Source organism: Pongo abelii, chromosome 11, assembly GCF_028885655.2.
Source record: "Pongo abelii isolate AG06213 chromosome 11, NHGRI_mPonAbe1-v2.0_pri, whole genome shotgun sequence".
Taxonomy (NCBI): Eukaryota; Metazoa; Chordata; class Mammalia; order Primates; family Hominidae; genus Pongo; species Pongo abelii.
Window position 1 is genome coordinate 28,424,930 of NC_071996.2, and position 12,054 is coordinate 28,436,983.

Below are 12,054 nucleotides of genomic sequence, written 5' to 3' on the forward strand. Positions count from 1 at the left end.
ATAGGGAGGGTCTTCTCAGGCAGTGAACCGAGAAAGAAGGTTGCATGGGGTCCTCTTGAGACACATCTAGGCACTCTGAAAAATATTTCGGTGAAACTTCTATGGGGAAGTGCTGGAGGCTTGTGTCAGCAGGTGGGAGGCCCTAGTGACATCTGTTAATGCGGATTAATTTGTCCCTCTGGTGCTGGGCCTGAGCAAATTTGGGATGCACATACATCCTTTCATTGGATTCTTGTTATATCCCTTTGAGGTCAGCATAGCAAGTACTGTAGACTCATTTTTTTTTTTTTTTTTTTTTCTGCAGAGGAAGAAACTGAGGCTAAAGAACAAAAACTTGCTGAAGGTCACTCAGCTTGGGCTGTGGGGCTTGTTTTCCTGCCCCGAGCCCAGCGTCCTTCCCACCATCCAACACTGTTTCCTTTCTTGGTACCTCCATTATTAGAACACCTGGATATTCTTAGCTAACAATGGATGACATAAATAAACACATGGTCATTTCCCCACATTTCCGCACAGGTCCTCTGCAGATGGCAGAGCCCTTTCTCTAAATGCACGGCATGAAAAGGCATTTCAAAGGTTGGAAAGAGAGCTTCAGCATTAATCATGATGGGACAGCGGAAACTGGCTTTGCAAGGGATGGACTGGACTTCAGGGAAGATGGACAGCCTGAGCTCACTTTCAGGAGAGCTCACTTTCAGCAGATCAGTCAGGGTTGTCATTCCAGGGCCTGGGTGGAGGGCTTCTGCTGTGCCAGGGAACAGGTGTCTGGACTCGGTCTCCCAGGGCGAGCGCCATCTGCTGCCAGTCCTTGCAGATACTGGACTGAAGCTCTGAGTGCATAATTTGTAGGCCAGGATCCTGCCCTGCCTCTGAGGCTGAGGCCAACATGGGGGTGGCTGCCTTTAAGGCTGGTCTGGGATTGTCCATGTACTTACTGAGCCAAGGAGGAAGAACCAAAATAGATGCTGGGAGAAAGCAGAGGTCAGAGGCTCAGAGAGGCAGGTCCTGTGTCAGGCTGGAAGGAGATAGTAGAATTGGGGATGTAGTGGGGGATGATGTCAATAGCCAGTGGGAATGAGGACTAAGGGAAGAGCCCATCTCACAGGACTCCTATGCCTAGCAGAGGGTAGGTGATCAATGACTATTTGTTTAAGTAATTAATAGTTCAGCAACAAAGGACAGTCTTGTGGGGGTAGGGGCAGCTCCTAAAAAGGGCTGTGGTAGGAAGGGTGGGGCAGGAAGTTCTATGTGGCTGAGCCCCTCTGGGACCCTCAAACTCCAGTGTCAAGTCTTCTGTCCTTTTGAGCCCAAGTGACACCACTGATTTTTTTTTACTCTATCTTGAGGGAGAAGCAGGCCCCCCACAAAGGACATAAATCTCTACAGATGAAGATACCTCACTGGGCTTTTGTTTGTCAGGTAAAAAGGGAAAAGTAAGCACTTGTCTAATTTTCTCAAATTTTAACCAGCCAACAGGTTAGAGATCATTTTTTTTTTGGCTTTTAAAATAACCTTTATTTTTTAAAAGTTAAGATGTGCATTATAGGAAACTGAAAAACACAACAAGCAAAGAACAAACTCATTCACAATCACAGGCAGTTTATAGTTTGACATGCTCTTCTAGGTCCTGTGCGTGTGTAGGCACAACATCCAATTTTATGGGACTGAGATTGTACAGTATGTATCATGATTTTTCACACATCATGAATATTTACCAATTCAAAATCCCAAAGCTATATGAGTATTCTGATAACCAAGAATACACTACACCAACTCAAACTGTTAAAAGAAAATGTAATCCTGCCTTTCTTGGGACAAAAATTTCATGAGATCATGTTTTAAATGGAGAAAGAGAAAGGAGAAAGCAAGAAACTTGAATTAGCTCAATTACTCAGAAAACTTTAACCAAAAAGCTCAGACAAATTAAGGCTGACCTTAATTGATCTGTTTAGATGTTAACCTTTAGAAAAAATCTGTATACATACAAAGTACATTTGTGGCTTTGAACAAACATTTATGATTCATGGAAGGTGATGACTGCTTTGGCAAAATGGCATGGTTCAGTTTGAAGTCGGGCAGCTCTATTCATCCGTTGTATGACCTTGGTCACTTGGTCCCAGGGTCCCTTCCACCCTTGCTGGGTGAGTGCACAGAGGCGGACCAAAGTGCCAGTTCCAGCCCCCATTTCTTGGCTGCTTGGCTCTCGAGGCGCCCGACTTTCTGACTCGTCGGGGGCATCCAGGTTCTGATGGCTTGGTTGGCCCTCAAGGATGCCTCTTGGCTGACTGGGTTCTGTTTTCTTTAGTTCTCAACTTTCCTTGGTTTCTTAATTTCAATGTTATGTCATCCCTTGGGATCCTGTTGGCCAGGCCCATCCCTGGAGGAGGGTTGACCTCAGCTTTCTTATTTTTCTCCCTTTCTTCCTTCCCTCCTTCCATGTAAGATGAGATGGTTGGACTGGACCAACTCTAGAATCCCTTCCCGTTCTGACTGCTCCATGGTCTGATGAAGGTGGCCACTGAGACATTTGGGCAGGGGCCCCTCTCCAAAACCATGGAGGTAGGCACGTGGTAACTCCCCCTGCTACGTCCATACAACTATTCTCCTGTGAGAAGAGTTGAGATGGCTTTCTGCACAAAGTGAGAAAGCAAAAGAGCCAGACAGGACCCATGGGGAGAAAAAGGCAGGACAGAAAGCAGATAGCAAAACCAACCTGCCCTCCGAGGGCATGCCCGTCACACGCAGGGCTGCTTGCAAAGTGGGTTTTCGTCCTGTTCTCAGGCTTACAAGCAACTCATTGTTCTCAGAAAATAGCAGCTGCTTCTGGGGAGTATTCAGCATTGGGTGTGACTACTTAGGGAGGCGAGTTTTCAGCAGAAGGCCTGAGCCATCCTCTGACAGGAAAGGAGGAAGTCATTCTGGGCAGGGGATTCGTTTTCTATTGCTGCTGTAACAAATTACTGCAAATGTAGCGGTTTCAAACAACATAATTTATCATTATACGGTTCTGCAGGTCAGACATGAGCCTCACCTGGACACAAGAATGCATCCCTTTCTGGAGATTCTAGGGGAGAATGCATTTTCTTGTCAGTTGGCAGAATTCAGTTCGACAAGGTTGTGGGACTGAAGTTCCCATTTCCTTGTTGGCCGTCACTGGGGGGATCCCTTAGCTCCCCCCTGGAGGCCTCTCTCTCATCCTTGTCTATGAACCCTGATATCCCAGAACCAGCAGCAGGGCTCCTCCTCATGCTGCCACCTCTCTACCTTTCCTCAGTTTTCACCTTTCTCTCTCTCGGACCATGAGTGCGGAAGGTTCTCTACTTTTTTTTGTTTGTTCGTTTTGGGACGGAGTCTTGCTCTGTCGCCCAGGCTGGAGTGCAGTGGCATCATCTGGGCTCACTGCAACCTCCGCCTCCTGGGTTCAAGCAGTTCTCCTGCCTCAGCCTCCCTAGTAGCTGGGACTACAGGCACCCGCCACCACGCCCGGCTAATGTTTGTATTTTAGTAGAGGTGGGCTTTCACCATGTTGGCCAGGCTGGTCTACATGACCAGCAAGCAAGCCACCCACCTCGGCCTCCCAAAGTGCTGGGATTACAGGCATGAGCCACGCACCTGGCTGGTTCTCTGCATTTAAGGACTTGTGTGATTAGATTGGACCCACCTGAACAACCCCGAGTAGTCCCCCCATCTCAAAGTCTTTAACTGAGTCACATCTGCAGAGGCCCTTTTGTTTGCCATGTAAGGTCACCTATTCACTAGTTCTGGGCATTAGAAAGTGGACGTCTTTAGGAGGCCGCTAGCTTGCCACCCACAGGCAGATTAGGCCATGTGATTTGCTGACCCTCTGCAGATGTTACACTGAGCCAGTAAACCTTTTCCAGGTGACTCATACCACCTGTGCACATCGGGCGACAGAGTCATGTGAACTGCAGCAAACCAGTGCCAGCTGGGCATTGTGCAAAGCAGGACTTGAATGTGTCCATCACACGCACTCTGTGGTCGAGCCATCAGATGCCCTGAGTAATTAATGTTCACAAGGCTTTGTGAAATACAACTATGTAGGCTAGCTCGTAAAGTGTTTTTACAAGAGCTGACACCAGTGGAACCCATTCAGCTTGCTTTTCCTGCTCCAGCTTTTTCAGGCACAGTCAGGACTCCCCCTGGAACTTCATCTACTGCCAGCTCCCCCATTCCCCTCCCACGAGTGTAGGTGGCCCCTTTTAGCCTCTGACCACATACTGGAACCTGCAGAGGCAGTGTTACCAGACCTGAGGTCTTCCTCTGCATTTCATTTGCTGTTCCCTGGCCTGCAATGCCCCTCCCTTCCCACCTCCCCTGAGGGCCTAGCAGCCCCTCCTACGCGCCCCTTTAGCCCATCTGTGCTCAAAGTGCATCTGAGGACATCACCTGAGAGCTGTAGGAAATGCAGGATCTCAGGCCCCACCCCAAACCTACTGAAGCCAAATCTGCTGTTTAACGCGATCCCTGGAGATTCATAAGCATGTTGTCTGCGCAGCACGGAGTGAGGGGCGGCTCCTCTTCGCTGCACCCCTTCCTGATTACCCCTAGGCCCAGCCAAATAAACTCTTCTTCCTGCTCCCTTGTGCCCCATTTGGACTTCATTCATAACAAGGGAATATAACTGGATGGTAAAAGGGACTTTTCCTGTTATCTAGACATTTCAGCAGAGGCCTCAAAGGCAGAACAAAACAGTAAGTGCAAGGAGCCACACATCTGCACAGTGCTGAGACCCTGCCCGGGACAAGCTTGGTGAGTGGAAAACTTCCTTTGTCAGCCCTTCGCCCACTTCCAGCCTCAGATCGAGGCATCAGGGAGGGTTTCCTTGAAGATGGTGGGCTGAGGGCTGTGTGCTCCCACCACCCCTGTTGCCCTTCCATGGGGTGGGGCAGCAAGTGCTTCCCCTCACCTCAAGGAAGTGACAAGGGCTGCACGGGGAGCTCTCCCCACACCTTTCAGTGTTTGGGGAAACGTGAGGACTGGTCTGAGAAGTCAGGGCTGCCGTGGCCAATGGTGCCCTGCCCCAGAGGGCAGTGGGGTGAAGGTGTGTGGCTCCCAGGGACCAGATGGGGGCCTTTTTGAACAGGACTCCACCCAAGTGGGCTGCCTGGAAGGGCAAAGGGACCCAACAGAGATGTGGGCCACTGGAAAACTAGAGACCCAAGGGCTGCTGCGACCCTGCCCCACAACTACACACATCCCAACCTCATAATGAAAAGTGTAGTTGAGGTAGGGTTGCCAGATTTTACAAATAAAAATACAAGATACTCGTTTAAATTTGAATGTTAGGTAAACAACATGTATGTTTTTAGTATATGTTACATGAAATATTTGGGACATACACTAGATCTTTTTTTTATTTTTATCTATCTAAACTTCAAATTTAATTGGACATTCTGTATTTTTATCTGGCAACCCTAAGTTGGGAGCTTTATAGCAGAAATTCAAGTGGCTTCTCCAAGAAACCCACAAAAGCACCCCAAAGAGAAGTCAGCCCTAGAAACCCCAATGGCAGCTCACAACTGAAGCAGTCAAGTAAGATCATTTCTGCTCTGTCATCCTGGTCCCCCACCTCAATGCCTCATCAGGATAGGGAGTGGGAGATGGAAGAAGGGAGGGGACAGGAGGAGGAGATGACCACCTCCATCACTTCAGGCTTCCGAGCCAGAGACGAGATGCTTTAACTTTAAATGAAATCGAACATTTTGATTATTACTTGGATCAGACACAGACATACAACTACTCTTCTTGTGACTTAAAGAGACCTATGATGTCTGCCTAAGACGGCATGTCTTAGATGGGGAAGGAAGCAGGTCCTGGAGCCAGGTGGAAAAGACAGTGGGTGAAAGGAGAGTTGCTTCAAGAGTGTGCTCAGCTGAGTAGCAGTGGTTCCCAAACCGATGGCTTGTTTGCAGAGCTGTCTTTCTCACTAGCATCTTAGCATTTGTTTGTGTCCCCAGTTCATGGCACGTATAGTAGATGCTCAGTAAATATCTGACTATGTTGTTTTTTTGAGACAGGGTCTCAGGTGCCCAGGCTGGAGTGCAGTGGTGTGATCATAGCCTACTGCAGCCTCAAACTCTTGAGGTCTTGTGATCCCTCCTGCCTCAGCCTCCCAAGTAGCTGGGACTACAGGTGCATACCACTACACCTGGCTAATTTTTATTTTTTTCTTTGTACAGACAAAAAAGAAGAAAATTGGGTCTTGTTATGTTGCCCAGGCTGGTCTCCAACTCCTGGCCTCAAGTGATCCTCCCAGCTTGTCCTTCCAAAGTGTTGGGATTATAGGTGTGAGCCACTGTGCCTGGCCATGTCTGAATGTTGAATGTTGACAGCTTCAGTGAATTGACCCATCTTTCACCTATGGGACTTATGAAGAGAGAATCTTTCTGGCATTGCATAATCCTTCCCAAGGGTACTTTAGCTGTGGTAACCCTTCTTGTTATAAAACATGCCAGGTATGATGATGGAGATCAGCTGAGCTGGACTTAGAATCTTCTCTAAGAACATTTGCAGGCACTCAGCGTTAACAGCAGGGCAGATGTAGGTTTCTGGGAACCTGAGGCTTATAGGAACTGGGGTTCATTCTAAGAAAAAGAATATCAAATTATGAAGACAAAATTAGGCATCAATGTGAATATTAATTTAGGAGAAATCACAACAAATCGCACATCCTAAAAAGCTAACAAATACTGCATACATCGCAAAATCTAGAAGCATAACAATATTTGTATTGGTTAACTTCGACATATCACTATAGCATGCTTTTTTTCTACATTTTTGGGCTATATTTTTTTCCTATTCTTTTTGGTTGATGTCCTTGTACTAACATGTAGCCACTAACCCTAGTAGTAACTAATCCTGGTAGTAGGGTTCATGTTATTGTTGTCGATGTCTGTATTTTGTGATCAAATCACCAAGATTGCAAATCCTTTTTTCAACATATTCATATGATTCACTCCCCTTCATTAAATTGGGTTATTCAAACAATTATGCTCCAAATTTATCTCTTCCTCTTAATCAAGTAGTACTTTGGCATGATCTGATTTTTATAATTATTCTCTCCTCTCGTCTTCATTATTTATATTTTCTTAGCTATTATGATTCTTCTCAATTTCATGCTTTTGTCTATCAGGCTTTTTAGCTTCTGTTGTGATAGAACAAAAAGAGTTTTTGACATTTTGTAACTTCTTCCAGTCTTTTATCTTTCAGTTTTTGTCTGAGACTTCTACTAGGATGTTTTCTTCTCAACACACTTGATTTTTGTATAGTTAATAATTTTGAAATAAAGGCATTCTCAAGAGCAGTTCAAATGCATTTGAAAATTGCTGAAATGTATTGAGTTACATATTGCATAATCAAATTACTTTTTTGCCACATAGACTGATCTATTGGTGAGTATGTGTAGGGGTTTCATTATCCTGGAGTCCTTTTTCTTTGCTTTTTTTCCCCTTTCTTTCCATTTCTGCGGCAATTTGGTGTACAGTTTCATCAGGAAGTGTGAGACTTCATAAAGGCAGGAGGATCAGATACTCTAAGGGTGATCTGTTCAGTTTCAGTTGGCACAATAAATCTGTGGAAGACATCATATGAACAGTGGAATCTTCTTTCTTTGCAGAGAAAAGTGGACAAGCATCCAATTTCCAAATCAATTCTTGGGATAAATTGGTATACCTTGTTGGAAAGCAGTTTGTCAGTATGTATTGCAAGCCCTAAAAATATTTATGTCCCCCTCAAATACATGCACATTCCTATAGTTTGACTGAGTAATTTAATTTACGTATATTAATTTTAAGAAAACGTTCCTGAAAATGAAAAAGGTATTAGGCACAAAGATGGTGTTAACAATATATTCCTTAAAACATTTTTAGTTTTTTTTTTTGAGACAGAGTCTTGCTCTGTCGCCCTGGCTGGAGTGCAGTGGTGTGATCTCAGCTCACTGCAACCTCCACCTCCAAGGTTCAAGCAATTCTCCTGCCTCAGCCTCCCGAGTAGCTGGGATTACAGGCACCACCATGCCTGGCTAATTTTTTTGTATTTTTAGTAGAGACGGGGTTTCACCATGTTGGCCAGGCTGGTTTCGAACTCCTGACCTCAAGTGATCTGCTCACGTTGGCCTCCCAAAGTGCTAGGATTACGGGTGAGCCACCGCACCCGACCTCTTAAAACATTTTTGGAATAAGTTGCTCCAACAATAAATGATTGGTTATTTAAATTGGGAAACATCAACTTGATGGATATTATTACTATTGAAGTTTATAGAAGGTTTGATATATGGTACAAAATGACTCTTACATAACATTAAGCAATACAAAAGCAAAATACAGTATTGTATATACATTTTGGTCTCAGCTAAACTAATACTAAATCCCATGCGCAGAAAAAATCCTGGAATATACATGATTTTAAAATGTACACTCTCTATATAAGTATACTATATATATCATAAACACCCTCCCATGTCGACAAATATAGATTGTGACATAATTTTTAATAGTTGCATAGTATTTCACTATATGCATGAACAAAAATTTTTCTGATCGTCTAAGACACTCAGACAGCTTCAAATATTTTTGTTTTAAGTACACTGCAATGAACCATCTTGCACATTAATCTTTAGCCAGTTTTCCAATTATTTCCTCAGGATAAATTCCTAGAAGTGGAATTGCTGGGTCAAAAGCATTTTTAGGGCTTTTGAAACCTATCGCTAAATGACATTCCAGAGAGACTATAAATTTACGCTCTCACCAGCAGCGTACGAGCACATGGCCTTTCTCTGGTGCCTTTGCCAACACTGGCTCTTCAATGTGCTTTAAAATGAAGAAAATAACTTAAGAAAATATGCCTGCAGTAGATTTGAAACTTATTAAATATATTCAAGTCTTTATTACACAATCCTGGCTTGCTATAAAAACGTTGCTAGGAGTTAACATCTATTGCAGAGTTATCATGTCCCAGGCAATGTGTGATATGAGTTAATTCTCATAGTGCTGCAGATGACTCTGTGAGGTAGGGGCCATCACCCATCAATTTCATATGTGAGGAAATGAGATGCAGGGGTGCTAAAGGTAACAAAGTCGAAGGTAATGAGGGGCTGAACTAAGATTTCAACCCAGGCCACAGCCTACACCATACTGTACAGCATCTCAGTCCCTGCTGAGATGTTCCTAAGCATGCAGTGAACCTTTCAGCTCAGGATTCACCACGGCACTGGAAATTCCTCTAGTCCATATTTGAGGATGAGTCTTAGTTTAGGCAGAGGCCCCAGAGACAACCATTTAGAAGATTCCGAGAATCTGCCTACTAGCATGAGGTAGGCTGCCTGTGCAGGACCTGCCAGGAAGGTGTAAACCTGGCCTGCCAGCTCTAGCCCACTGGTCACTTGGGCCAAAGAGTCATGAGAAAACGGTTATTTGGGAGACAGCTGAGTGTCATGATGTGCCCACCGCCCTTGGGTCAGGTGACTGTTTCCTCCTGGTTTGCCTGGGACTCTCCTGGCTTTAGCAATGGAAGTCTTGCATCCTGGGAAACCCCTTAGTCCTGGGCAAACTGGGTCAGCTGAGCACCATATTTCTGGGGGAAGGTTCTGGTATTTCCTTCCTACCTCAAGACAGGTGTGAGGGGCTTTGAGGGGCTCTGGAGCCATGGGCCTGGGGACAGAGCTAACACCCATGCATCAGACACCCAGAGGACCCATGCCAGATCACACTGCTGTGTTCAACTCCCTCCCTTCTCCCACTGGGCCTGGCCTCAGATGGTCTGAAACCCAGCTAGTGAGAATGGGGGCTGGGAGTAGAGCCAGGAGAAAGAGACTAGCAACACAGACCCCCACTCCTCCTCGGGCCGCTTCTAAGCCTGGAGCAAGCCTCAGATTGTGGGAGGAGATTGAACTTAACAAAATCTAAAGTTTGATGTTACACTGGCTTGGACATTTTAAGTCACTGAAATGAGACTTGAAAGGGCTGAGAAGCACTGTGGGAGCTGCCAGGGACGTCCCCCGGGGATGGGGAGGAATGATGACAGAGGGCAGGGGAAGGCTGAAGCTGCTTATGAGCCAGCACTGCCAAGGGCGACCCTCTCAACAACCAGGCTGCTTGGAATGGCCACTGTGGGCCCCACCAGGGCCTTGCCGCCACCCCCCAGCCAGGGGTGGAACCACAGCTGCTGCCACTTCTACTGCCTAAGGGCAGGGGTGGGGGGTAAGAACCCAGGGTCCCCTCACTGCCCCCTGCCCATCAGGCTATGGCAAGAGCCTTTCCTCACCCCAGATGCTGCCTCCTCAAATGGAGTATACCAGCTCTCCAAACCGCCAGAGCCCGTCCTTCTCCTCCCGAGCAACCACAATAATAAATGATAGCTTGTTGACACATGCGAGACACCAAAATAGGTTCTTAATAGACATTGTCTTCTTTTGTCCTTATAATTTACCAGTGAGGTATTGTTACCATCCTTATTTTTCAGAGGATCAGAGAGGTTAAGGAACTTGCCCAGCTATTAAGTAGTGGAGTGGAAACCTGTTCTGTCTCCACCCAAAGCACATGTCCAGTTCACAATTCTGCACGGCTTCCTAGCTCTTACCTAGCCTAACCTCCCAGCTCCCTACCAGGTGCCTGGGAGGGACATCTTTGCACTGGGACCTTGGTGGGATAGCTGCGTTTCCACTATTCCTACTTGAAACCTGGAATGTGTTTTTTCATGGAAACAATATGATGAAGGGTTCCTTCGACTCCACGGTGGTTACTTATTGGTTAAGTCGCCCTTTGTGACCTGGCCTGGGGTTCTGACCACACTCGATCATGTGATTTCCCAGGAAGAAAACACATCCTGGGTTCTAAATAGCAAATTCCAAACACACTGTTAGGACACAGTTTATTTGCGAGTTAGGGAATGTCTGCCTGTAAATGATTTTAATTTGAGCGACAAGAAAAATAAACTGGGCTCTTTCATTATGCTATTTGGGTTGTTGGTTTACATAGAAGTGAGGCTGCCCCGCAGTTTGTCCTTCTACAAGGGCGTCGTCTGTTTGAATTATTCAATCTCTTCAAAGAGTTTGTGGCTAAGTGTATGGTACTGGAGAAGCATGTGGTTTAGTGAGTGAATTAAAAGTCAGGAGATGTGGGTCTAGCCCTCCCCTTGCCCTTAGCCAGCTGTGTGACTTTGGGTGAGTCACTGTACCTCTCAGGTCATCTGCTTCTCAATCTGTACAATAAGGAGGTGACTCTCGAGAATCCCCAAGTTCCCTTCCAGTCCTCAGATCCCATGAAGAACAAAGAGCCTCAGGTGCAGAACTGCCAAGGAGAGGGCTGCTCAGAAATCATGTTTCTTTCTTTTGCTTCCCTTTGTAATTTTTCAAGAAAAATTCTTTAGTAATGGTGTTCTTGGGCTATGGCAGATGAAAAAAAGAGAAAGTCAGGTTCTTTGGGGTTAAATGGAGCATTTAATGACGGTTTAAGCAAAAAGATGTGTGCTGGGCCTTTTTCTCACGTTGGATGTTTGGCTAATCGATCAGCAGATCCTGGCACCCAAGTGACAACCTGCATTGAAAAGGCGGAACTTGGCTCTCCTGCCCTGCCAGCTGTAAGAGCTTGAAAGCAAAGCTATGGGGGGAATGTCTTTCATTTCCCCCTGGAAGCTGGGAGGACGTTCAGCTTAGCATTGCCAACTGTGTAATGTGGGCTTGCCTCTAAAAGAAGCCTTTTTCCTTGGACGTCTTTCAGGCCGCAGTATTCCCTTTGGCACCCCCACCCACTTGGAACAAAGCCTGATGTAAAGTCTGGGTGCGACTCAGACCAGCCTGGGAAAGAATTTATTTAATAAATGGTGGAAAGTGGCTTCCTTAATGTGTCTTTGGTGGCTTTCTTATAAAGCATTTGGTTTGTCTACTCGTCTGTTTTTGCGCCATCTCTTTCCACAAAGATGGCTTATAGCAGGGATACTTACAACAAAATGATGCTGGGAAAACAAAAACAAAGAAGTAGAGAATTAGGCCTGAGAAAACTAGGAGTAGAGAGTCAAGATTAGATACAGAGGAGCATA

At 45.8% G+C, this 12,054-nt stretch overlaps 1 protein-coding gene and 1 long non-coding RNA gene across 2 annotated transcripts in view; one reads left to right on the forward strand and one right to left on the reverse strand.

Moving 5' to 3' along the window:
- Window positions 1–490: 490 nt before the first annotated feature.
- LOC129057956 (uncharacterized) lies at window positions 491–7,002 on the forward strand. Its single transcript, XR_008522727.1, has 4 exons — window positions 491–576; window positions 1,347–1,419; window positions 4,677–4,770; window positions 6,201–7,002. It is a non-coding gene; the product is annotated as an uncharacterized LOC129057956 (long non-coding RNA).
- The window catches only part of LOC134759582 (histidine-rich glycoprotein-like), a 47,176-nt gene continuing 41,511 nt past the window's right edge, over window positions 6,390–12,054 (reverse strand). Inside the window, exon 5 of the mRNA XM_063712736.1 lies at window positions 6,390–6,605. The gene's annotated coding sequence lies outside the window, so the exon portion shown is untranslated. The remainder of the gene's footprint in view (window positions 6,606–12,054) is intronic.